This window comes from Schistocerca gregaria, chromosome 6, assembly GCF_023897955.1.
Source record: "Schistocerca gregaria isolate iqSchGreg1 chromosome 6, iqSchGreg1.2, whole genome shotgun sequence".
Classification (NCBI taxonomy): Eukaryota; Metazoa; Arthropoda; class Insecta; order Orthoptera; family Acrididae; genus Schistocerca; species Schistocerca gregaria.
Genome location: NC_064925.1, coordinates 491,604,189 through 491,630,995, shown reverse-complemented (window position 1 = coordinate 491,630,995; position 26,807 = coordinate 491,604,189). Strand labels below are relative to the sequence as shown.

The following is a 26,807-nucleotide window of genomic DNA, read 5'->3' as shown; positions in this document are numbered from 1 at the left end:
ATGTTAGTAACTTTAGGCCTTTATCAATGTTGTCTGGTTTCTCAAAATAAATAGAAAGGATAATGTATCATTGACTATACAAATTTCTTATTGAGAATAGAATATTGGTTAATGTACAAAATGGTTTCCGTAAAAATAAATCAACTGAGACAGCTATCTTCAAGTTTTTACAACTTGTTCTAAATTCCATAAATAGAAAAGAATTAAATTGTGGATTGTTTGTAGACTTATCAAAGGCCTTTGATGTCATTGACCATAAGTTACTGCTTAGGAAGTTATATGCCTATGGGATATGTGGAGTTACCCACAAATGGTTTGAATCATATCTGTCGGACAGGTATCAGAAGGTGGAGATAAGCCATGCAGATAGGACATATTCATCAAGATTCGAGAGAGTTTTGTACAGAGTACCCCAGGGATCAGTATTAGGGCCATTACTGTTTTTAATATTTATCAATGACCTACCAAGTCAACTATCTGAAGCAGAGGAAGTACTGTTTGCTGACGATACAAGTTTGTTTGTTAAAGCAAATAGTGAAGCTGACTTCAGTAAAAAGTCACATTAGCAACAGACGAAGCAGACAGATGGTTTAATGAAAACAGACTCATCGTGAATGCCAAAAAACAATGTGGATCAGCTTCAGACATATTACAAATAAAATAAAAACTAACCTTACAGTAGAACTGGGCAAGTGTAAGATTGAACAACCATCATACACTAAATTTTTGGGGGTATGGTTTGATGAACATTTAAGGTGGGAAAAGCATCTAATATCATTGAACAAAAAATTAAGTCAAATACATTATATACTTAGAATGCTTAAAAGCTCATGTGAATATTAAAACAGTGTTACGTGTTTATTTCTCATTCATGCACAGTTTATTAAGATACAGTGTACAGTCTTTGGGGAACAACAGTCTAACAAAACATTCATTTAGACTACAAAAGAAAGCAGCCAGAATAATAAAAGGTATAGGATACAGAGACTCTTGTAGGCATGCTTTCAAAGAATTAAAAATCATGACACTACCGTCCTTATACATATATGAAAACATATGTTTCTTAAAAGAACACGAGGAATTTTCTACATTAAACAGGGAATTTAACAACTATGAAACAAGGGATAGGAATGATTTCCACAGAGAAATTCATAAAACAGCTATGTATCACAAAAGTGTACTATACCAAGCCAAAATCCTCTACAGTGCTCTCCTCAAAGAACTAAAAAGAATACCAAAACTGCACATATTTGAAAGAGAATTAAAAAAAACATGTTATTGAGCAATAGTTTTTACAGTATTGAAGAGTTTATGAATCATTGACAATGAAAGTGCAGTTAATATTTGCCTGACATAATAAATATGTGTAATTGCTCACACTTAAATACTTGCTGTATCTATGAAAGTGTAAAACAGTGTTAATGTAAGAATGGAAATTATCTTTGATGTGAGAATCACTAGCTTTTTTTGTACATTGTTATCCTACTTTCATATTTTTATGTTAATGTTCTTATAGTTCTATTAAAATTGTAATGTCTAAGTGACAAGTAAATTCAATTATAAATTTTCATGTTCATGTATTTTAAATTGTAATGTTTATTGACAAGTCCTATGTTATTTTGATGATGTACTACAAGGACGCTAATAAATTGAATTGAAACATATATGTCAAATGGAGAAAAGGTGAAACATAAAATAACAATTTAAAACATAAAACAAATATAAGTAAAATAAATAACAAGACTAATAATGAATGTTTAAATATTTTAATTAGGTTTGTTGAAAATAATCTGACATTATTTCCCAAAAATAATATTTCAGAAAGCAGCTTTATGACACACAGATGTATGTAGCTTGAAAGCTTCCTTATCTTATGTTTTAACAAAAGCTCTAATTTTCAAAATTAATTAATGGTGGTGGGGTATTTTGCAAAATTTCATATTATTACAAAATTCAGGTACACAATTTTCAATAATGTTAATTACATATCAACTGCTATATGAGAAACCTTTTTTATATGTACGTACAAATGAGGTCTGCCACAATTATAAGACAAGAAGTTGTAAGACTTTATATGTAGAAAGGGTAAGGACAACACAAACCCAAAAGCATGTAAATTATTTTGGAATAAAACTTTACAATGCTCTGCCAGTGTTCACGAAGGAAATAATAGATGAAGTAAAATTTAAGACTGAGCTTAAACCTTTTAAGCAAAACTTTCTGTGACATAGATGAGTACTTTGATTGTGTGTAAATTTATTGCCATAATTTTTAATTTATATGTCTAAATTTGTACTTTTAAATGTGCCTTGAAAGTTATATTATTATGTTTGTTGTACTTATACTTGTATGATAACTTTGTTGCAACAATTCCTACATCATGTAAATGATTTATGGAAAGATAATGAAATGAAATGAAATTGAAAAGGATATTCCCTCCAAACCTAATATGCCAAATTGCCTTTCTGGGTGTGTTTTACCTCTTAAAAGTGAACAATTTAGAACATAAAAAATAAGTATTGCATTATTTTGTTCCCTCTACATATCTGCCACATTTCAACATCATTTATTGACACTTTTGGGAGTGCTCCCTTGTGAGTGGCTTTTGAAATACCACAAGATAGATTATTGTGATTAAACAAAGAGAGTGCTCTGTAAGATGAAATGTTTAAATAATAATAAATGATTATGACAGTCAATGTTAACTTATTTTTTAAAAATTGGAACTGTGTATGTCGTGCAATTCATGACACTTACCTGGGAATGAGAGCTTAACAGAAAGAGCAACTTTTAGTGAGGTATAAGTCATATAATACTGCATTATCAGATCTATAGTTTATCTGAAAACTTCTATTTGTGTTCAGAAAAATTATGAGTTTAAAGCAGTAATACTGGAATGAAGAAAAGTAATTTTGCTGATTAACTGATCACTGTGGTGCTAAACTGATGTGATATTCTGACAGGTCAACTATTTGGTAACATTTTCTGATTTTGTGAGGATTTAACTTTGTGGTTGAACGAGAGTAGTAATCAGCGTGGAGAAGTGGCGCAATGATTTGGTGCAACTTCCAGCCCCTTAATTTTGATTTGAGTAATAATTAAATTATGTGATGATGACTCTATTCTTTTTTCATAAAGTAATGATTAGTAAATCTATGTTACTGCACACTTTGATCTTTTGCCATTTTGCAAGTGGGAAAGAGACTCAAATCTTTCAAGTTTAACCAGTTTCAGACAGCTATGGCTTAGAGTAATGTGCACTTGATTTTAAATTTTTACTAGTCCACACCTTTCATAGTATAGTCAGTTTCAGTGCTAATTATTGTGATGTCATGAGGACAATGTAATGTATTTATTTAGGATGCAATGACCATCATATGCTATTAGTGCTAAGCATTTTTTTGTTAGACTTCAGTTAGAAATAAAAGTAAGTGTGCCAAAGTAGGGTATTTTGTCTAATTTTTTCATGTACTGTGGCAGAGGAGGACCACCTGCAAGGGAAGTGATAGCAGTGCATTTCCTTACCAACTGCCCCTTGGACCTGTTGAAAGCCTGGACAACTTGGTGAGAAAATGTGTAAAAGCTCATTAAAAGTGTGAAACTGCTTGTGGAAGATGCAAAACATTGAGCAAGTGAAATTTTCTGTCTTGTGGAAGATACAAAATATTGAGCAAGTGAAATTTTCTGTCTGACAGGACATGTATCAAGTGATGTGCACTTAAAATCTAATCTTCGCTTACCCAAAAACAACATCACTTATGATGAGGATGTCTAATTTTTTGTTAAAAGTATAACTTGTGGATATTTTGTGCAACTGTACAGTACATTCTATGTACATATTTTGTATGGAGATTTTCATATGGCCATTTCATATAAGTATAAATCTGTAAAAACATATGTACCATAGTTCCGATAAGATTGATTATGTAATATTTTTTGTGTGTAGATTTTTAACCCAATTTCTGGGGTCCCTTGATTTGCCCAGTTAGCTATTTGCAATATCTATCTGGTCAATCCAATGAGGTGGTGATGTGACGAAGCAAGCTTGAATAATTTTACTTCCCCTTTTGTTTTGCCATCTGCCTCCTTAAAATTAATTTTTTTCATGTCTGACTAATTACCATTAACATACGTGAGTATAATCTGCATTTCCATAAAAGAGAAAACCAGGCTCTCAGTTTTACAGAATGTAACACCAGATCTAATTTTGTGCTTAGTTTTATGTACGTAACTGATTTTCTAATTTATTTTGACTATTACTAGTTATTATCTTTTGTTATAAGGCGAAATAAGTAAACAAATATAAATCCTGTATTAATTAAAAACATTTGAAGGAACAACTAATAGTGTTCCTAAATGATCTATTTGGCTCCATTCGAAAACATGTTAGTATAAATAATTCCAAAGTAATAAACAGTTTTGTCAAAAGTATTGTTTGTGTAACAATATCTGTTAATTTCCTCATTTAAACAAGTAACTTGGCCTAACTCTTGTACTCGCATTCGGGAGGACGACGGTTCAATCCCGCGTCCGGCCATCCTGATTTAGGTTTTCCGTGATTTCCCTAAATCGCTTCAGGCAAATGCCGGGATGGTTCCTTAGAAAGGGCACAGCCAATTTACTTCCCCATCCTTCCCTAATCCGAGCTTGTGCTTCGTCTCTAATGACCTCGTTGTCAACAGGACGTTAAACAGTAATCTCCTCCTCCTCCTCCTAACTGTTGTAGCAGAAGAAACTCTAAAAAGGTTGCAATTTTTTAATGTATTCAGTTAATTTAATGAGTTAAGTTTTAATTGTAATTTCTGTAAATTAAATGTCAAACAACGTGTAATTTTAGTGCCTATTACTGTGCGGATTTATAAAGGCCCGGTTTTTGGTCACGAGTCAGTCAGTCCACAGTCAAGTTTCAAATAAGAACGTGTGTTGGTTAGAACAACAACAATGCATGAACTTAACTGTGAAATAAGTATTACACCAACAGGCCTTATGTTAAGGCAATGACAGTGTCTGTTCAATTTATTTGAAAGATTATGAAATGTGTGGTTAGGTTTTTACTGCTTGTAGCTGTTCAACAGTAAACTATTGTAGTGGTATGTGGATGTTTGCCTGCATCCTATTAATGAGGCTTTTCAAAAGTTAAACAATAGTATCTTTCACGTTAAAAAATAAAATAAACTAGCTATGGAGTGCCCAGGGTTATGTGCTAGGCCCTCTGTTGTTCTTGGTGTACATGAATGATTTGCCAAACCATTTGACAGTTGCAGAAATGGTGATGTTCACTGATGACACTAGCATTTTTATGAAGGATAATCTACAGCAGAGTATTTCTAGGACAATAAATGAGACAGGAAAATTGGGAAAAGCATCTAGAAGTTTTGAGTACAAAAGTAAGTAAATGCTGCTATGTGCTAAGAATGCTTCGGGAATGTCGCAACACTGAATCATTGCTATGTGCCTGTTATGCTTACATGAACAGTTTGTTTAAATTTGTGTGATCTTCTGGGGAAATACAGGCAGGTATGGCAAAACAAGCTTTCAAACTTCAAAAAAGGGCTATTAGAATAATGAAAGGGGTCCCCTGCAGAGTGTCATGCAGGGAAATATTTAAAGAATTTAAAATAATGACTCTTCCTAGCTTATATATCTATGAATGTGTATGCCTTCCGAAAACTCAGCAGGAATTGTCAACATTAAATAATCAGGTTCATAACCATGAAATAAGGAACAGGGATGATTTTCACAGAGACATCCACAAAGGAGCACTCTACCAAAAAAAAGTGTAAACTACCAGCCCAAAATACTTTTTAGTGCATTGCCTTCTACAATAAAGAAAATTAAAGAATTTCATAAAGTCATGGTTGATCTTAAACAATTTTTACTAACATTTAGTTTTTATAACATTGAAGAATATCTGAATATGGAAAAGTAATATTATTTATATGTATTGATATAATATATTTGTATTTATTATCCAAGTTTTTGAAACAAATTAAATATAAGAAACTATATTGTAATTGACTACATCCATACAGTGTATATTGTTAATGGATGAATAAAGAGACTGAATTGAATTGAATTGTTAACTGGCCACATAACTGTGTATTATTGGGAGGTTTTTGCACTTATTAATTGAACGTGTAATGAAATGCACTACTCCCCTTTGGATTATCAGTAGTTTGTCTGTCAATCTTATCTGGTATGGATTCCAGACTGACTAGCAATATTTAAGTATTGGTTGAGCGTATGTTTTATATGCTCTTCCACTGTTGATGGACTACATTTTCTGAGGTTTCTTCCAATGAATCTCAGTCTGGCATCTGCCTTATCTGCAATTAATTTCATGTGGTTCTTCCACTTTAAATTGTTCTATATTCGTACTTCTATTTATTTTATGGATGTGGTTGCTTTCAGTGATTGTAAATGAGTAATCATACTTTACACTTGTGTATGCTAAATGTCAACTACACTCCCTCACCAAGCATTGACTGTCTACATATCTTAATGCATTTTGCTATAATTTTCTAGCATTACAACTTAGTTGTACACAACAGCATTATCCACAAAAAGCTTCGTGGAACTTCCAGTGTTACCTACTAGATCCTACATATATATTGTGAGAAGTAATGGTCCTATAAAAATCTGTTTGGGTACACTTGAAGCTACTTTTATGTCTGAAGACTTCTCTCCACTGATAATGACATGCTGTGTCCCATTTGCTAGGAACTCTGCAATCCAATCACACAGTTTGTCTGGTATTCAATACGCTAGTATTTTGTTCATTTGATGGCAGCATGGAACTATATGAGACTGTATCAAATACCTTCCAAAAGTCAAGGAACATAGCTGCTTCCTGGGTGCCTGTTTCTACTACTTTCTGGGTCTTGTGGATGAACGGAGGGAGCTGGATTTCATATGATCATGGTTTTCAGAACTCCTGTTGATTCCTACAGAGAAGATTTTCAGTTCCCAGAAATGTGTGGAAGAACATGTTCCAAAATTATACAACAGATCAATGTCAGATATGTAGGTGTATAGTTTTGTGCACCTGCTTGATGAGCTGTTTTGAAAACAGAAATGACCTGTGCTTTTTTCAAATTGTTAGGAACACTAGAGGCCTGTGGTACATTGCTGCTACGAAGAGGGGCAAGTCCTTTCGCACACTCTACATGGATTTGAATTGGTATACTGCCAGTCTAGTAGCCTTTCCCCTGTTGAGTGACTTCCGTCAATTTTCTATTCCTTTGTCACTTACTTTGACATCTGTTGTTTTGTTGTTCATGCAACAATTTAAAGGAGGAACTACAGTATGATCTTCATCTGTTAAACAGTTTTGGAAAAAGGTGTTTAGTGTTTTGTCCTTTTCTGTGTGATCCCCCATTTCGAAGGAATAGTGGTCACACATTGTCTGAATGGATAGCTACAATTCATTTACTAATTTAACATATGGCCAAAACCGCTTGGTATTTTCTGTAGGTCAGTAGATAGACTTTCACTTTCAAATTCTTTGAATGCTTAATGCATGGTCCTCATTTGCTAATTTTGGTTTCATTTCATTTTTGTTAGTCTGTAAGACTTTGACCACATTTAAATTTGCAGTGAAACTCTCTTTGCTTTGTAGCAGTTATCTACACAATTGTAGAATCATGTGGGTCTTTTCCATCCCTCACAATTTTGTTCATCACATATCAGTATAAAATCTATTGTACAATGCTGTTGGACTTTGTCTATCGGTATTCAACATTATCTGTACTGGAGATGAAATTTACATGTAGACCTGTCAAGTAATCGGAAATTTGTTTCTTGTCCCTCTTGCTAAACAAAAACATGTTCCTACCTTTCTTTGTATTCCCATTGACAGCCGTATTCAGTGGTGCTATAAGAGCCTTATGACCAGTGATTTGCTGTTTTACACTGAGTTGAATTCAGTGCATTAGTGTTTGTAAAATGATGCTTTCATATAGTGTTCATTAAAAAATTGATGATCATTCCACTTGGGAGGCACATTAGCTTATTTGTTTCAATTGTAAGTATTTATCATGTATTATTGTTTTTCTGACATGTTCTACATCCTGGACGACTTCCTCACTACAGATCAATTGGAATGAAAGTAAATCTAATCTAAATCTAATGTAAATGTTATGGTCTGTTTGGCACTGGCAGGTCTAAGACATTACTTTCGTGGGTCGGTTGTGCGATTGACTGCTCTAGGTAATTTTTGGACAATGCACTTAGAACAGTTTCATACAAATTCCTGTTCCTACTACCATCATAATCACCTAAGTCTCCCAATCTGTTGGTAGTAGACTGAAGTCTCCACCTAATACTATAACATGACCAGGAAATTTGCACAAAATATTCTTCCAATTTCTCCTCAACTGTTCTGCCATGGCTGCTGCTGAGGCAGGGAGTCTATAAAAGCATTTGATGACCATGTTTGATCCACCTTCCACATTTATCTTCAGCCAACTTATTTGGTATTTTGAATCTAGTAATCGCACTACATATTATCATATTCCTTATTGCTATGAACACACCTCTACCATCAGCATTCAGTATACCTTTGTGATGTACATTCCTCTCAGAGTTTAGAATTTCATTGCTATTAACATCAAGTTTCAGCCAGATTTCTGTCCTAGTACTATCTATCGTAGCTTCCTCTCTTACTTTGGCTTTAGTGGTAATGGAAAACAATTTTTATCAGTGACAATAAGCTGCCCTTCTTGGAATAGTTCAGCTGTCCCTCCAAGCATACCTCTTGTGATGAATTGCGGCTGCTCTTTACAATTAGTGAGCCAAAGTTCTCCTTGACTACCTACAATGCTTACGATCATTGCTGGCATGTAAATTCCTTTTGTGAGCTTGAGTAGCTTTTTGCAGTCAGCAAAAGCTTCATAGAAATGTACCAAGGTAGAACCACTCAGCCTGCTATTATTCTGCACCTCTTAAAATATTAAACTTTTTTCCTTAACTTTCATCTGAATTTGGTCATTCATAAGAAGTGTGAATATAAATATGTAAACTTATAATTCAGTTGGGTTGTTTTTGATCCACTAATTAGCACAATATATTTTGTTTTTCTGGAAACCATTTTAATGAAGAGTAACTGATAAGAAGTATTACTACAGCATGTAATGGTAAAGCTAGTATGAGATTTGAGTGTGATTGGCACTACTCATTGAAAAGTCAGCATTTGATTCCTTCCAGTGACCTGTTTCAGTTTTCAAAAAAGTAATTAACTTCAAATTAATGATGATGTAAATAAAATAGAAAGAAACTTCCACATGGGAAAAATATATTAAAAACAAAGATTCCAAGACTTACCAAGCGGGAAAGCGCCAGTAGATAGGCACAATGAATAAAACACACAAACACACACACAGAATTAACCGGCGGCTGCTTCATCAGGCAAGAGGGAAGGAAAAGGAAAGATGAAAGGATGTGGGTTTTAAGGGAAAGGGTAAGGAGTCATTCCAATCCCGGGAGCGGAAAGACTTATCTTAGGGGGAAAAAGGATAGGTATATACTCGCGCGCGCACACACACACACACACACACACACACACACACACACACACACACACACACACACACACACACACACACACATATCCATCCATACATACACAGACACAAGCAGACAAATGTGTGTGTGTGTGTGTGTGCGCGCGAGTATATACCTATCCTTTTTCCCCCTAAGGGAAGTCTTTCCGCTCCCGGGATTGGAATGACTCCTTACCCTCTCCCTTAAAACCCACATCCTTTCTTTTTTCCCTCTCCTTCCCTCTTTCCTGACGAAGCAACTGCCAGTTGCGAAAGCTCGTAATTCTGTGTGTGTGTTTGTGTGTTTTTGTTTTGTTCATGTGCCTGTCTGCCGGCGCTTTCCCGCTTGGTACGTCTTGGAATCTTTGTTTTTAATATATATATATATATATATATATATATATATATATATATATATATATATATATATATATATATATATATATACACATCCTTTCGTCTTTCCCTCTCCCTCTCTCTTTCCTGAAGAAGCAACCGTTGGTTGCAAAAGCTAGGATTTTGTGTGTATGATTGTGTTTGTTTGTGTGTCTATCGACCTGCCAGCGCTTTTGTTTGGTAAGTCCCATTCCATAATCTTTGTTTTTAGATATATTTTCCCCATGTGGAATGTTTATGAGGTAAATAACATGGAAAGAGACTTCCACATGGGAAAAATATATTAAAAACAAAGATTCCAAGACTTACCAAGCGGGAAAGTGCCGGTAGATAGGCACAATAAATAAAACACACAAACACACACACAGAATTTCTAGCTCTCGCAACTGATGGTTGCTTCTTCAGGAAAGAGGAAAGGAGAGGGAAAGACGAAAGGATGTGGGTTTTAAGGGGGAGGGTAAGGAGTCATTTCAATCCCGGGAGCGGAAAGACTTACCTTAGGGGGAAAAAAGGACAGGTGTACACTCGCACACACACACATATCCATCCGCACATACACAGACACAAGCAGACATTTGTCAAATATAATCCCTATGAAATCCCCAAACCACCTTCCCTACCCTCTGGCTCCTATCCTTGTAACCGCCCCCGGTGTAAAACCTGTCCTATGCCCTCCCACCACCACCTACTCCAGTCCTGTAACCCGGAAGGTGAACACGATCAAAGGAAGAGCCACGTGTGAAAGCACCCACGTGATTTACCAACTGACCTGCCTACACTGTGACGCTTTCTATGTGGGAATGACCAGCAACAAACTGTCCATTCGCATGAATGGACACAGGCAGACAGTGTTTGTTGATAATGAGGATCACCCTGTGGCTAAACATGCCTTGGTGCACGGCCAGCACATCTTGGCACAGTGTTACACCGTCTGGGTTATCTGGATACTTCCCACCAACACCAACCTATCCGAACTCCGGAGATGGGAACTCGCCCTTCAGTATATCCTCTCTTCTCAATATCCGCCAGGCCTCAACCTCCGCTAAATTCAAGTTGCCGCCGCTCATACCTCACCTGTCTTTCAACAACTTCTTTGCCTCTGTACTTCCGCCTCGACTGACAAATGTCTGCTTGTGTCTGTGTATGTGCGGATGGATATGTGTGTGTGTGCGAGTGTACACCTGTCCTTTTTTCCCCCTAAGATAAGTCTATCCGCTCTCGGGATTGGAATGACTCCTTACCCTCTCCCTTAAAACCCACATCCTTTTGTCTTTCCCTCTCCTTCCCTCTTTCCTGAAGAAGCAACCGTCGGTTGCGAAAGCTAGAAATTCTGTGTGTGTGTTTGTGTGTTTTATTTATTGTGCCTATCTACCGTCACTTTCCCACTTGGTAAGTCTTGGAATCTTTGTTTTTAATATATGTGTATACAAAGATTCCAAGACTTACCAAGTGGGAAAGCGCCGGTAGACAGGCACAATAAAATAACACACAAACACACAAAATTTCAATCTGTCGCAACCGGCGGCTGCTTCGTCAGGAAAGAGGGAAGGAAAAGGAAAGATGAAAGGATGTGGGTTTTAAGGGAGAAGGTAAGGAGTCATTCCAATCCCGGGAGCGGAAAGACTTACCTTAGGAGGAAAAAAGGATAAGTATATACTCGCACACACACACACACACACACACACACACACAGACACACACACACACACACACACACACACAAAGGCCCCACCTTCAGCCCCACTCCCAGATTCAACCAAATTGCCCTTGTCAAAGATTTACTGTCCTACACTCATAGTCTCTGCTGGAAATATCACTTTGCCACGAAGAAAAATAATCCTGATCCCACTCCTAATGATCCAACTCCCCAAGACACTACCCAAATTGAACCCTGCCTGGAACAGTTCCGTCCTCCATCACAGCGGGACCCACCTCCTTTTCCTCAAAATCACCCTCTCCAAACCTTCCAGGAATTTCTCACTTCCAGCCTTGACTCTCAATCTTTCTTGAAAAACCTTAATCCTACTCCCAACATCACCACAGCCAAAGCCCAGGCTATCCGTGATCTGAAAGCTGACCGATCCATCATCATTCTTCCGGCCGACAAGGGTTCCACGACCGTGGTACTTGATCGTCGGGAGTATGTGGCTGAGGGACTGCGTCAGCTTTCAGACAACTCTACATACAAAGTATGCCAAGTTAATCCTATTCCTGATGTCCAGGCAGAGCTTCAAGGAATCCTCAGAACCTTTGGCCCCCTACAAAACCTTTCACCTGACTCCATCAAACTCCTGACCGTGCCGACACCTTGCACTCCTGCCTTCTACCTACTTCCTAAAATTCACAAACCCAAACATCCCGGCAGCCCCATTGTAGCTGGTTACCAAGCCCCCACAGAACGTATCTCTGCCTACGTAGATGAACACCTTCAACCCATTACATGCAGTCTCCCATCCGTCATCAAATACACCAACCACTTTCTCGAACGCCTGGAATCCTTACCCAGTCTGTTACCCTCAGAAACCATCCTTGTAACCATTGATGCCACTTCCCTATACACAAATATCCCGCATGTCCAGGGCCTCACTGCAATGGAGCACTTCCTTTCACGCCGATCACCTGCCACCCTACCTAAAACCTCTTTCCTCATCACCTTAGCCAGCTTCATCCTGACCCACAACTTCTTCACTTTTGAAGGCCAGACATAGCAACAATTAAAGGGAACAGCCATGGGTACCAGAATGGCCCCCCTCGTATGCCAACCTATTTATGGGTCACTTAGAGGAAGCCTTCTTGGTTACCCAAGCCTGCCAACCCAAAGTTTTATACAGATTTATTGATGACACCTTCATGATCTGGACTCATAGTGAAGAACAACTCCAGAATTTCCTCTCCAACCTCAACTCCTTTGGTTCCATCAGATTCACCTGGTCCTACTCCAAATCCCATGCCACTTTCCTTGACATTGACCTCCATCTGTCCAATGGCCAGCTTCACACATCCGTCCACATCAAACCCACCAACAAGCAACAGTACCTCCATTATGACAGCTGCCACCCATTCCATATCAAACAGTCCCTTCCCTACAGCCTAGGCCTTCGTGGCAAACGAATCTGCTCCAGTCCTGAATCCCTGGACCATTACACCCACAACCTGCAAAACAGCTTTCGCATCCCGCAACTACCCTCCGGACCTGGTACAGAAGCAGATAACCAGAGCCACTTCCTCATCCCCTCAAACCCAGAACCTCTCACAGAACAACCCCAAAAGTGCCCCACTTGTGGCAGAATACTTCCCGGGACTGGATCAGACTCTGAATGTGGCTCTCCAGCAGGGATACAACTTCCTAAATTCCTGCCCCGAAATGAGATCCATCCTTCATGAAATCCTCCCCACTCGACCAAGAGTGTCTTTCCGCCGTCCACCTAACCTTCGTAACCTCTTGGTTCATCCCTATGAAATCCCCAAACCACCTTCCCTACCCTCTGGCTCCTACCCTTGTAACCGTCCCCGGTGTAAAACCTGTCCTATGCACCCTCCCACCACCACCTACTCCAGTCCTGTAACCCGGAAGTTGTACACGATCAAAGGAAGAGCCACGTGTGAAAGCACCCACGTGATTTACCAACTGACCTGCCTAGACTGTGACGCTTTCTATGTGGGAATGACCAGCAACAAACTGTCCATTCGCATGAATGGACACAGGCAGACAGTGTTTGTTGGTAATGAGGATCACCCTGTGGCTAAACATGCCTTGGCGCACGGCCAGCACATCTAGGCACAGTGTTACACCGTCCGGGTTATCTGGATACTTCCCACCAACACCAACCTATCCGAACTCCGAAGATGGGAACTTGCCATTCAATATATCCTCTCTTCTTGTTATGCACCAGGCCTCAGTCTCCGCTAATTTCAAGTTGCTGCCACTCATACCTCACCTGTCATTTAACATCATCTTTGCCTCTGCACTTCCGCCTCGACTGACATCTCTGCCCAAACTCTTCGCCTTTAAATATGTCTGCTTGTTTATGTATATGTATGGATGGATATGTGTGTGTGTGTGCGCGAGTATATACCTATCCTTCTTTCCCCCTAAGGTAAGACTTTCCGCTCCTGGGATTGGAATGGCTCCTTACCCTTTCCCTTAAAACCCACATCCTTTCATCTTTCCTTCTCCTGCCCTCTTTCCTGACGAAGGAACCGCCGGTTGTGAAAGCTCGTAATTTTGTGTGTGTGTTTGTGTGTTATTTTATTGTGCCTCTCTACTGGCGCTTTCCCGTTTGTTTTAATAGAAATTTCCACATGGGAAAAATACATTAAAAACAAAGATTCCAAGACTTACCAAGCGGGAAAGCACTGGTAGACAGGCACAATAAAATAACACACAAACACACGCACAAAATTTCGAGCTTTCGCAACCGGCGGTTGCTTCGTCAGGAAAGAGGGAAGGAGAAGGAAAGATGAAAGGATGTGGGTTTTAGGGGAGAGGGTAAGGAGTCATTCCAATCCCGGGAGCGGAAAGACTTACCTTAGGGGGAAAAAAGGATAGATACTTATATACTTACACACACACACACATCCATCCATCCAGGAATTAAGTCACATCAGTCACAGAAAATCTAAATCTGGATAGAGCCAAATGTGGGCTTGAGTTTCCACCCCATGAATATTATTCCACTGTTTTATCCACAGCACCATATCACTTGATACAAAGAAAACAAGAAAAAAATGAAGTGACGCTCTGTAAATGGAAACTAAAGATAAACCTAGTGCAGTACTTTTTACTTTTATTCTGGTGCCTTTAAGGAAGGTATAACTGCTACCTATCATAGCCTTGAGTAACTTATAGGATTCATATCTGAAAGAATTTTTAACTTTTGTAACACAGAATTTAATTTTGGTACAGTATATTTTCATTTTATTTAACAATAAATGCTGAGATTTTATGAAAATTGTCTTTAACTTGATATATTTGAATTGCTTGGAATAAGCAGTGTCAAATATACGCAGAAGAGCTTGAAAAGAGTGTAAAAGACAGTTTCATTTAGAAACTGTCACTACAATAGATTATCTATATGCTGATACTGATATCTATATGCTGATGCTTGCCAGCAGTGTCATGTGATAACAGCATGTTATTCAGTGGTGTCTAGAAGTGTGAAATGGGCATGGGTGGTTAGCTGAAATTAAACATTTGTAGATATTAAAGTAAAGAGCCTAACTGTATCTATATAAATGAAGTGAGCTGTACCTACTCATTTACAAATATGCAGAGTGATGTCATTGACTTACATAATAACAGAAGGTGATAACACCATATTATAGCCTCTGTCAATAGTTATATCTCCTATACCTGTAAATTCCTCATCAACAATCACCCAGTTTAATATGATGACATAACTATAGAGAGTTCCTATTTCACCTGTATTTTGTTTGTTATTCTAAAACTAATTGTCCAGTTTCTCTGTTGTGCATTAAATCCATTTGTGGTTGCTATGATTTAAAAAAATGTTTTTATTTCATTTGTAATATGGAGAGTACAATCACAAGCAGAAGTTACAATCACCAGCAGAAGTTACAATCACCAGTGGAAGTTATTCATTCAACAGAAGTATTGCAGTCAATTCTGCCATATTACCATAAGCAGTTTTGTGCCCTACAATATCATACTTCATTGTTGAGAATGAATTTCAGTACTGCAGCTTCTTTTGTTAACTACCACAATTGTTTTAGAATTTGCTTGTTTTACATTGGTTTGGTTCAAATATGCTGATAAGAATGGGTACAAAAGATCATTTTTCTTGAAGAATTCTTATTTGTTTCTGATCTGCATTGTTTTGAGGGAATATTTGCAATGTAAAATCATATGTTGTCTCAAACTATAGGGAAACTGATAAACACTTTACAGTTACAGCTGGTATATTTACAGCCTAAGTTAGATAAATCCATAGGATTGATCTGATCTGCCTTGAACAACTCTTATAACGCCTTAATAGCTGAGTGAATCTCTAATGGCTAACTAAATGTTTATTTTATTAAAGTTAAGAGAATTTATCTGAATAAGCACAGTGTCCAGTATACTGGCATTAGAACTAGTCCATACTAGTCCAATATCCTGATAGAAATTATATTTATTCTCTATTTGTGGCAAGGTTGATTTATTTGCGTATGTCTGAACATAATTCAATATAGGCACACAGTTTATGCAAACAGTTCACTGTATGCAGAGTACATTGTGGTGACAAAAGTCATGGGATAGTGATATGCACATATATAGATGGCAGTAGTGTCACATACACAAGTTATAAAAGGGCAGTACTTTGGTGGAGCTGTCATTTGTATTCATGTGATTCATGTGAAAAGTTTTCCTACATAATTATGGACACAGAGCAGGAATTCCAGACTTCGAATGGTAGTTTAAGTTGGTTGCATGGAACGTTACATTTCAGAAATCAATAGGGATTTCAGTATTCACAGATCCACAGTGTCGAGAGAGTGCAGAAAATAATCACATTTCAGGCATTACCTATCACCATGACCAAGGTGGTGACCAATAGCCTTCACTTAACGACCAAGAGCAGTGGCGTTTGCATACAGTTGTTGGGGGTGTTGATTTGGGGGGAGGAGAGCGAACTGCAAGGTCATCAGTCTCATCAGATTAGGGAAGGATGGGGAAGGAAGTTGGTCATGCCCTTTCAAAGGAACCCTCCCGGAATTTGCCTGAAGCAATTTAGGAAAACCACCGAAAACCTAAATCAGGATGGTCAGATGCAGGATTGAACCATCGTCCTTCTGAATGGAAGTCCAGTGTGCTAACCACTATGCCACCTTGCTTAGTTTTACATACAGTTAGCTGTGCTAACAGACGAGCAACGCTACATAAAATGCCCACAGAAATCAATGTGAGACATTCAGTGAATGTATCTGTTAGAACAGTGCAGTGAAATTTGGCATTAAAGGGCTATGTCAGCAGCTGATTGATGTGAGTGGCTTTGTTAACAGCACAACATCACCTACAAGGCCTCTCCTAGGCTCGTGACTATATTGGTTGGACCCTAGATGACAGGAAAACTGTGGACTCGTCAGAAGAGTCCCAGTTTCAGTTGGTAAGAGATGATGGTAGGATTCAACTGTGCTGTGGACTCCATGAAGTCATGGACCCAAGTTGCCAGCATGGCACTGAGCAAGCTGTTGGTGTCTCCATAATTGTGTGAGCTATGTTTATATGAAAGGGACTGGGTCGTCTGGTCCAACTGAACTGATCATTGCTTGGAACTGGTTGTGTTCAGTTACATAGAGACCATTTGCAGCCATTCATGGACTTCGTGTTCCCAAACAACAAGGGCATTTTTATGAGTGACCATGCACCATATGAGCAGGTCATAGTGTTCACAATTGTCTTGAAGAACATTCTAGACAATTCAAGGGAATAATTTGGCCATGCAGATCACCCCATCGAACATTTATGGGACATAACTGAGAGATCAGTTCATGTACAAAATTTGCACCAGCAACACTTTTGCAGTTATGGATGGCTGTAGAGGCACCATGGCTCAGTATTTCTACAGGGGACTTCCAGCTACTCTTTCAGTTCCTGCCATGTTTAATTGCTGCACTGTGCTGGGCAAAAGGAGGGCTGACATGGTATGGGGAGGTACCACGACTTTTGTCCCCTCATTGTACGATGTGCATTACAAATGGGAAGTTTGCATTCATACCACACTTAAATCAAATGTCAAAGAAGTATCAACAATGGTGTGGTTCCTGTTGATTCACTCTGTAGGTGGGACTATACTAGACATGGCCTACACCTCAACAGGAAAGGGAAGGGTAAACTGGCTGGGCTGATAGCAGGAAATTTAAAGGGGGGAGGAACTACATCTCATGGCGGAAACTCTTTTTTTAGTGTAAGATCAGTGTCCAGTGGGAAACTCAGCCAGGCAAGTACTAAAGATGTTAAAAAAGTTCAAGATACTCACAAAAGTAAAGTGAAAAATAATGTTAGTATATTTCATCAAAATATTGGGGGATTGAAGAATAAAAGTACTAAAGATGTTAAAAAAGTTCAAGATACTCACAAAAGTAAAGTGAAAAATACTGTTAGTATATTTCATCAAAATATTGGGGGATTGAAGAATAAAATTGATGAGCTTCTGCTTTGTTTAGAAGATATAGAAACCAAGAATGTAATAGATATACTATGCCTGTCTGAGCATCACATTGTCACTGATATGCAAAAGGTTAGCATCAATGGATACAAATTAGCTGCACATGTAAGTAGAGATAATATGATGAGAGGAGGAGTTGCCATATATGTCAAAAGCTTCCACAGTGCAAAAAATTTAGAAACTAAAAAATTTTGTGTAGAGCAACATATGGAAGCATGTGCCACTGAACTTAAACTAAATGATGGCACTTTCATAATTGTAACAGTGTATAGGTCCCCCTCAGGGAATTTCCAGCTATTTCTAGAAAACTTGGATGCTTTGTTGCGCTATCTGTCAGACAGGGGGAAGCAAATTATCATTGTGGGGATTTCAATGTTGATTCCCTGAAAGAGTGTAATAGGAAGAATGACCTTTTAGTATTACTCAGTTCTTTCAATTTGAGCTCCGTCATTGATTTTCCTACTCGGATAACAAAGAACAGCAGTACATTGATAGATAACTTTTTTATAGACCAAGATAAGTTTAAGGACATAAATGCTTATCCTGTTGAGAATGGTCTTTCAGATCATAGTGCACAGCTTGTTACAGTACATGACATAGCTCCATGCAGTATAATAAATCAGACTTTCAAAGCAGTGCGTTCAATTAACAATATAAATATTGCAAACTTTAGGGAAAGCCTACAGCAGCTAGACTGGGATGAAGTGTATAAGGAACCCGATGCAAACTTGAAATATAACTTATTTCACAATACATTTTTAAGGGTATTTGAAAATTGTTTTCCCAAGAAAATAGTTAAACATAATTCCAAGAAAACATATAAAAAACCTTGGCTAACTAAAGGAATAAGAATATCTTGCAACCGTAAAAGAGAACTGTATCTAACAGCAAGAGGGAGTACTGACCCCGAAATTGTTCAATATTATAAAAACTATTGTGCGGTACTAAGAAAAGTTATTAAAAAGTCCAGAAGCATGTGTATCATGTCTGAGATCAGTAACTCTGATAATAAAATTAAAGCAATTTGGAATATTATTGAAAGGGAAACAGGGCAACCAAGAGCACAGGAAGACTTTAGTGCAATAAAACTGAATGACAAGTGCACTAACAAACAATCAGAAATTGAAAATATTTTGAATAATCATTTTTTAAATGTTGTGGAGAAAATAGGATCTAGATCTTCACTAGAAGAGGCAAGGCTATTAATAGAAGAGGCCATACCTGCGCAGTTTGAAACAACTGTAATTCCACCAACCTCTCCCTCTGAAATCAGTAAAATAATAAACTCACTGAAAAGTAAAAGCTCTTACGGAATTGATGGCATTTCCAGCAAAGTACTTAAAGCTTGTTCCCCACAGATAAGTCGGATTCTCAGCCACGTATGTAATAGCTCTTTGGAGCAGGGTGTTTTCCCTGATAGACTGAAATATGCCATTGTAAAACCATTGCATAAAAAGGGGGATACGTCGGATGTCAACAACTACTGCCCAATCTCTCTTTTGACAGCTCTATCAAAAATTTTTGAGAAAGTAATGTATTCAAGAGTAGCCTCCCATATTTGTAAAAATAAAGTACTAACAAAATGTCAGTTTGGTTTTCAGAAAGGCTTGTAACAGAAAATGCTATATATGCTTTCACTGATCAAATATTAAATGCTCTGAATAACCGGATATCACCCATTGGTATTTTTTGTGATCTCTCAAAGGCCTTTGATTGTGTAAATCATGGAATTCTTTTAGATAAGCTAAATCATTATGGTCTGAGTGGGGCAGTGCACAAATGGTTTAATTCATACTTAACTGGAAGAATGCAGAAAGTTGAAATAAGTGGTTCGTGTAATGTTAAAACAACAGCTGATTCCTCAAACTGGGGTGCTATCAAGCATGGGGTCCCACAGGGTTCGGTCTTAGGTCCTTTACTATTCTTGATATACATTAATGACTTACCATTCCACATTGATGAAGATGCAAAGTTAGTTCTTTTTGCTGATGATACAAGTATAGTAATAACATCCAAAAACCAAGAACTAAGTGATGTAATTGTAAATGATGTTTTTCAAAAAATTATTAAGTGGTTCTCAGCAAACAGACTCTCTTTAAATTTTGATAAAACACAGTATATACAGTTCCGTAAAGTAAATGGCACAACTCCAGTAATAAATATAGAATTTGAACAGAAGTCTGTAGCTAAGGTAGAATTTTCAAAATTTTTAGGTGTGTCCATTGATGAGAGGTTAAACTGGAAGCAACACATTGATGGTCTGCTGAAACGTCTGAGTTCAGCTACGTATGCTATTAGGGTTATTGCAAATTTTGGTGATAAGAATCTCAGTAAATTAGCTTACTATGCCTACTTTCATTCACTGCTTTCGTATGGCATCATATTCTGGGGTAATTCATCGTTGAGTAGAAAAGTATTCATTGCACAAAAACGTGTAATCAGAATAATTGCTGGAGCCCACCCACAGTCATCCTGCAGACATCTATTTAAGGATCTAGGGATCCTCACAGTAACCTCACAGTATATATATTCACTTATGAAATTTGTTGTTAATAATCCAGCCCAGTTCAAAAGTAATAGCAGTGTGCATACCTATAACACCAGGAGAAAGGATGATCTTCACTATGCAGGGTTAAATCTGACTTTGGCACAGAAGGGGGTAAATTATGCTGCCACAAAAGTCTTTGGTCACCTACCAAACAGCATCAAAAGCTTGACAGATAGTCAACCAACATTTAAAAATAAATTAAAAGAATTTCTAGATGACAACTCCTTCTACTCATTGGCTGAATTTTTAGATATAAACTAAAAAATTAAAAAAAAAAAAAAATTAATCATTAGTGTCATGCAATATTTTGTGTAATGTAATTTCTTTTACAGACATCTTTTATTAACCTGACACGTTCCACATCATTACGAAGTGTCGTATTCATGACCTATGGAACAAGTATTAATCTAATCTAATCTAATCTAATCAATGAAGTACAACAGTTAGCACTGAAAGCACATTTATTACTGACATTAACATGCAGCCAGAACAGAACTGTACTCCCAGACAGAAATAGCTGCTATTTATACAAACAATGAAGATTTCAGAATATAAAAACATTACAAACATAATAAATTCTGAGAATATTCCAGAAACAATAAATAACAAATCACAAAAAATTGATTATGCTCAGGTTTTGAACTGGCGACATGCTGCACATAGTGACAATAATCACTACATCAACTGCATGCACCACTGCTCATGGCATTTCTCCCTCTCCTGCATAAACAGTGAGCCCGTTATTTAAGAAGTTCTCATACTTGTTTACTACAGCATCCCGGATGTAGATCTATACAGTGATCCTCAGTATGGCAGCGCTGACAGATCTTTGCATTCTGATTGTATTGTCACATCCTCTCACATGAGAATCAAAGGCAGCCCCTCCTGTTGTAGCATCCTGATTCTCAAACAGGTCTACTGTTTCCTAAAATGAGAAGCCCTGATAGTTAATCTGTGCCTCACAGCTGTAGCACGGCGTCATATGAAGGATGAACGATGTCTCTGTGCTTCTGTCTTCTTCGTGAAGGGAGATAATTCTCAACTTCATATGTCACATCCCACAAGTGATGAAGGATACAATACTGCCCAAAGCAGCACTTTAGTAATGATTGCAACATTTACACTTTCTGTACAGGTGAAAAAATCCATACCAAGTCCACCAGGCTCTGGCCCACTGGCCAGTGCTTGGCATTATGGTGCTCTCAGTCTTTCTCCTGGGTGTTCAGGTCCATTATGAAAGCCAACTGTATTTCTTCTTTGGTCCTGATGATCAGTTGTTTCACATAGCTATTCAGAGTATTATCCATTTGAAATTGTAACTGTGAATCCACTGTCGTTTTGCCTTGCAACAGTGGAGCAGAAGGAGTGATGTGAAGTTCTCTATAAACAAAGATCTACATGACTACTCTGCAATTCACATTTAAGCGCTTGGCAGAGGGTTCATCGAACCACAATCATACTATCTCTCTACTATTCCACTCCTGAACAGCGAGCGGGAAAAACGAACACCTAAACCTTTCTGTTCGAGCTCTGATTTCTCTTATTTTATTTTGATGATCATTCCTACCTATGTAGGTTGGGCTCAACAAAATATTTTCGCATTCGGAAGAGAAAGTTGGTGACTGAAATTTCGTAAAAAGGTCTCGCCGTGACGAAAAACGTCTATGCTGTAATGACTTCCATCCCAACTCGTGTATCATATCTGCCACACTCTCTCCCCTATAACGTGATAATACAAAACGAGCTGCCCTTTTTTGCACCCTTTCGATGTCCTCCGTCAATTCCACCTGGTAAGGATCCCACACCGCGCAGCAATATTCTAACAGAGGACGAACGAGTGTAGTGTAAGCTGTCTCTTTAGTGGACTTGTTGCATCTTCATGTGGATGCATCATCATGTGGATGCTCCTTGCTTCAGAATGATGTCTTCTACAAGGAACTTTGCAATTTCTGTAGCTTCAACAATGAGTACAGTTTTGGTAACAGCATAAAGGGTGAGGTATTTAGTGGAGATTCCAATTTTTCAACTTCTAGGGTCTCCCTAAGTTGTAAATTCCAATTAAGTGGAGTGGTATTGTCACAGGTGGAATAGGAGAAACATATTCCTTAAGTATGGACATACAGATGGGCTACTGGCAAGTCAAGGTTGACAATGCTGACTGGGAAAAAACTACCTTCACAACTACTGATGGCCTCTTTGAGTTCAAAGAACTGTTTAACATTCCAGCCACCTTTGAATGTATGTAGAACAATCTGCTTCAATGCTATAGATAGACAACATGTCTTTGCTATCTGGATGGCATTGTCAGTTTTTTAAAGACAGTTGAATAAATTCTAAGCTGCCCAATATTCATGTTGAAATGTGTTCAGACTGCAGGCCTCTGCCTGAATCCAAAAAAGTGCCTCTTTCATACCAAAGAAATAAAAGTCTTCAGGCATCTACTGAATGGCAATGGAATCTGTCCTGATGCAGAGAAAATAATAGCAGTCACATATTTTCCAACTCCTTGGCACATTCATCATGTGAGATGTTTTCTTGGAACATGCCCATACTACTGGTGATTCTTTCCCTGTCCCTAAGTTGGTTCATCATCATCTCCATTGCTAGTATTGTGTGATAAGAAGTCCAAGACAAAACTTCACACTTGTGCTAGCAATTATGAGATATGTGCGATTATAGAAGAGATTCTGGATGATACTGAAAGATGATAGCTTATACTTTCAGAGTACTCTTCAATTGCAAGGTGGAGTACTCTACAACCAGGAAAGAGTGACTAGCAGTCATTTAGTTCCAGTTGTATGTGTTTACAAACAATTGTGATTGATCACCATTCTATATGCCAGCTGGTTAGCGCAATGGAACTGTGAAGTGATGTGGGCACTGAGGCTTCAGGGGTACAACACCACAGTGGTATACAAAGGCAGATGCCTTCCAAGGAATCCTTTGGCGAAGTCTCAGTCATCGCTACATTAAAAGATGTTGCTGTTGAACAATGGTCCAGGGACTCTCTGAAGGTTCTATGATGTCATCTTGGAACTATGATGTCATCTTGGAACATCTTTCCTGCTTCCTCCTGGATTGTCCATCATTCAGCTGGAAACACTTTATATGAGCACTGGCTAATGGGTAGATGATCTGCACAGTCAATATGGTGTTTTATCAAGGGATGCTTGTTTTGTCTTTTATCCACTCCATCTCAGAAAGCATCTGAAAATTGGTGCAGACCAGCTAACAGTCTGACTTGTTCCATATCATATCGATAAAATAATCGGGACAATGATCTATGGAACATGACATAAATAAAACTAAACTAAACTAAACTGTTGTACCTTGGTCAGGCAAGAACCCATTAACAGTTCAATAGTAGCTTCCTCTCCTGCATTGTCTGTGGTGGTAGTGGAGTACAATTCTTCACTGATGGCAGTAAGCTGCCTTTCATGGACTGGTACAGTTATCTCTGCACATACCTTTATGCACGAGTTCATCTGCACATCACAGTATAATTGAGCATACTGACTGAAGACTAAAATCTCATTGATGATGGCAAGATAACAACTTCAATGGCAAACAAGTCTCAGAGCAATCTTTGTTATTTGTTCTTGATGGAATAACTTTGTCAGTCTGGAGCTCTGATCTTCCACAGTCTATGAGTGCTTGTGATGTCCACAAGATGTGAGAACAACATATAATTACATTCTGTTAAAATTATAAATTTGAAGGTCTGTGTTCTGTCACTGATAGTTATTTTTGCAACACACATTCCTGTCAGCTGAGCATATTTCCCATTTGCGACTTTCAACGCAATTGCTTTCATGTCAGGGAACATAGTCATCTTCATCTGACAATGATAAGCATTTGACATTACAGAAAAGAGAGCCCCTGAGTCAAGTTGGCTGTTGATGCCAAAATCAGTAAAATTTCCTGACATCTTGGCAACTGTCATCCAAGGAGAAGTTCCATCTGTGACAGCTTCACCCCCAGAGATGGTCACTACACCGATTTTTTTCTAAATTAAGTGGCTAGTGCAGTGCTGCCACTTCTGTAGTGTGACGGGGAGCAGCGGCAGCACATTGGGAGTGACCTCATCTTGGGTTCAGCAATGGGCATCATCTGACAGGTCAACTAAAATTGCCTGTAGTTGACTGGCATGAATAGAATTGTTGACAGTTGATGTCTGGGTTGTAGTAGTAGTCAAAAAGTTGTCTACTTTCTCTGCAACAAGATACAACATGTGCAGAGTGTGCGCTGTGGAAACACACTGGTATCTTGTTCTCTGTCATCCAGATGTCTGTAGTGCAGGGTGTTATACTTGGTGGAGGAGTTGTTTGTACCTGTATTGGTCAGATGCTGGGTTGTCTTTTGACAGCTATGCCATAAGTCTGAATTGGCTGAGTCCATTCTTTTTGGTGCATTCAACTTGTGGCTGAGATTGGTACTAAAGTCTGAAGTGTCACCTGTGTTCTCCCTCAGCAAATTGTAGTTAGATTAAAAGTGAGAGCTGTTGTGGCTGAGATTGGTGTTCAAGTTTGAAGTGTTATGTGTTCTCCCTCATCTGACTGTAGTTAGATTAAATGTGAGAGCTGAAAGAGTTCAGCAACCATAGTACAGTCCCCTGTGATCCTCTGTTGCTTTGCTGTGCTGTGCTTGTGTATCATGCTTATTCCTTTCATTGGCTTTGTCTCCATGGACTGAAATCTTGAGGCTGAAAGCATAAATCCTAACAATCTCTCGGATTCATGAAATAAGAAATATAGCTTCTTCATGAAACATTATATTTTATCCGAATAAGACAGCAGAAACATTTCTTTTAATACATTTCTGTCGATGAACATTAATATCTATTACATTCATTGAACAGTCTTTCCACTTAATGGTATAGAGTCAGAATGAATTCTTCCACTGTCCTGTGGTGCCATCCTTTTTATTGTCATGAGTTTCTGCATACTCTGGGGTGCTGCATATCTCTGAGAAGGGGTGCACCTCCACAGAGCAGCTGATGACCCAGCAAGTGATGAATGGTGCTAAACAGCTGTCACATCTGCCCCACCTTGTAGAAATACAGCATCCAGCCTCCTGATTAGAATAGAATGAAATCTTTATTTGCCTTTCAGTATGTTTTCCATACAATTGGCATTGTCAGTGTGTTCAATACATTAAAAAAAAAATACAGTAATTATTATTGTACATAATTGTGCATCTGCAGGGCAAGCAGATACGCATGCTAAAGTAATATTGATAATACAACAATTATTCATTCAGAATAGTAATAATAATAATAATAAAAATAATACATAATAACAGTCAAATATACAATAGTATCAAGATATATTTATGGTACATCTTATGTATCCATGTAAAAGTCTTTGTTGGTACATTACTGTCACCAGCATATAGGTATAATTCATATGGCAGTTCTTTGTTTCATGTAGCATATCTCTTTTGTGTCACTTTTAGAAACTCACCAAGTGAGTAATATGCACATTGGCGAAATACATCGTGTCATTCCACCTACTGTATGTGGCAACTTGGTCAAATGCTTTCAGTCATTTAGTCAGATCCCTACCAGTGTCTCCGGGAAACCTCAACAGTTGCCTGATGTGCATCTGACTTTTTGGTGTTTTGGAATCCATTGGTTTCCTTGAATATAGGGACACTGGGTATTATATACTGTTTATATTCTGCTTCCTGTCTGTGTAAGCAATGGCTTTCACTTTGCTTAATTGGTGGTAGGTTAAGTAGACGTTTTGAAGTACTCTGCATCTCCAACAAACAATCTCACACCATAAGAAGGATCAAGTCCAAATCCAAAAGCAGGGTTATCGTCAAAGTACAAAACTTGGCACTGAAACCACTTTTCTTGTGAACACCAATCTATAGCGAGAACAGATCTCCTGGATGGCGAGTGCTCTTATTTAGATAAACATTAAATATTCAAGAATATAAAAATATAAGAAATTATGCGAACCTTTCAGAAATGATAAATACTAAAAAAAAAGTGGTAGTGGTCAAGTTTGAACTGGCAATGTGTGGTACACAAGCTAGCAGCTCTAACCACTACACCACACTACATAAATCAAAGGTGTCAATATTATTCTGCTGAGAGATCCGAACCGTGTCTCTGGACTTTGATCATAACTGCATAAATTAAATTTCGTT

At 38.1% G+C, this 26,807-nt stretch overlaps 1 protein-coding gene across 1 annotated transcript in view; it reads left to right on the top strand.

Moving 5' to 3' along the window:
- Positions 1–26,807, top strand: part of LOC126278920 (radial spoke head protein 9 homolog) — a 125,113-nt gene that overhangs the window by 97,401 nt on the left and 905 nt on the right. The window lies entirely within an intron of this gene.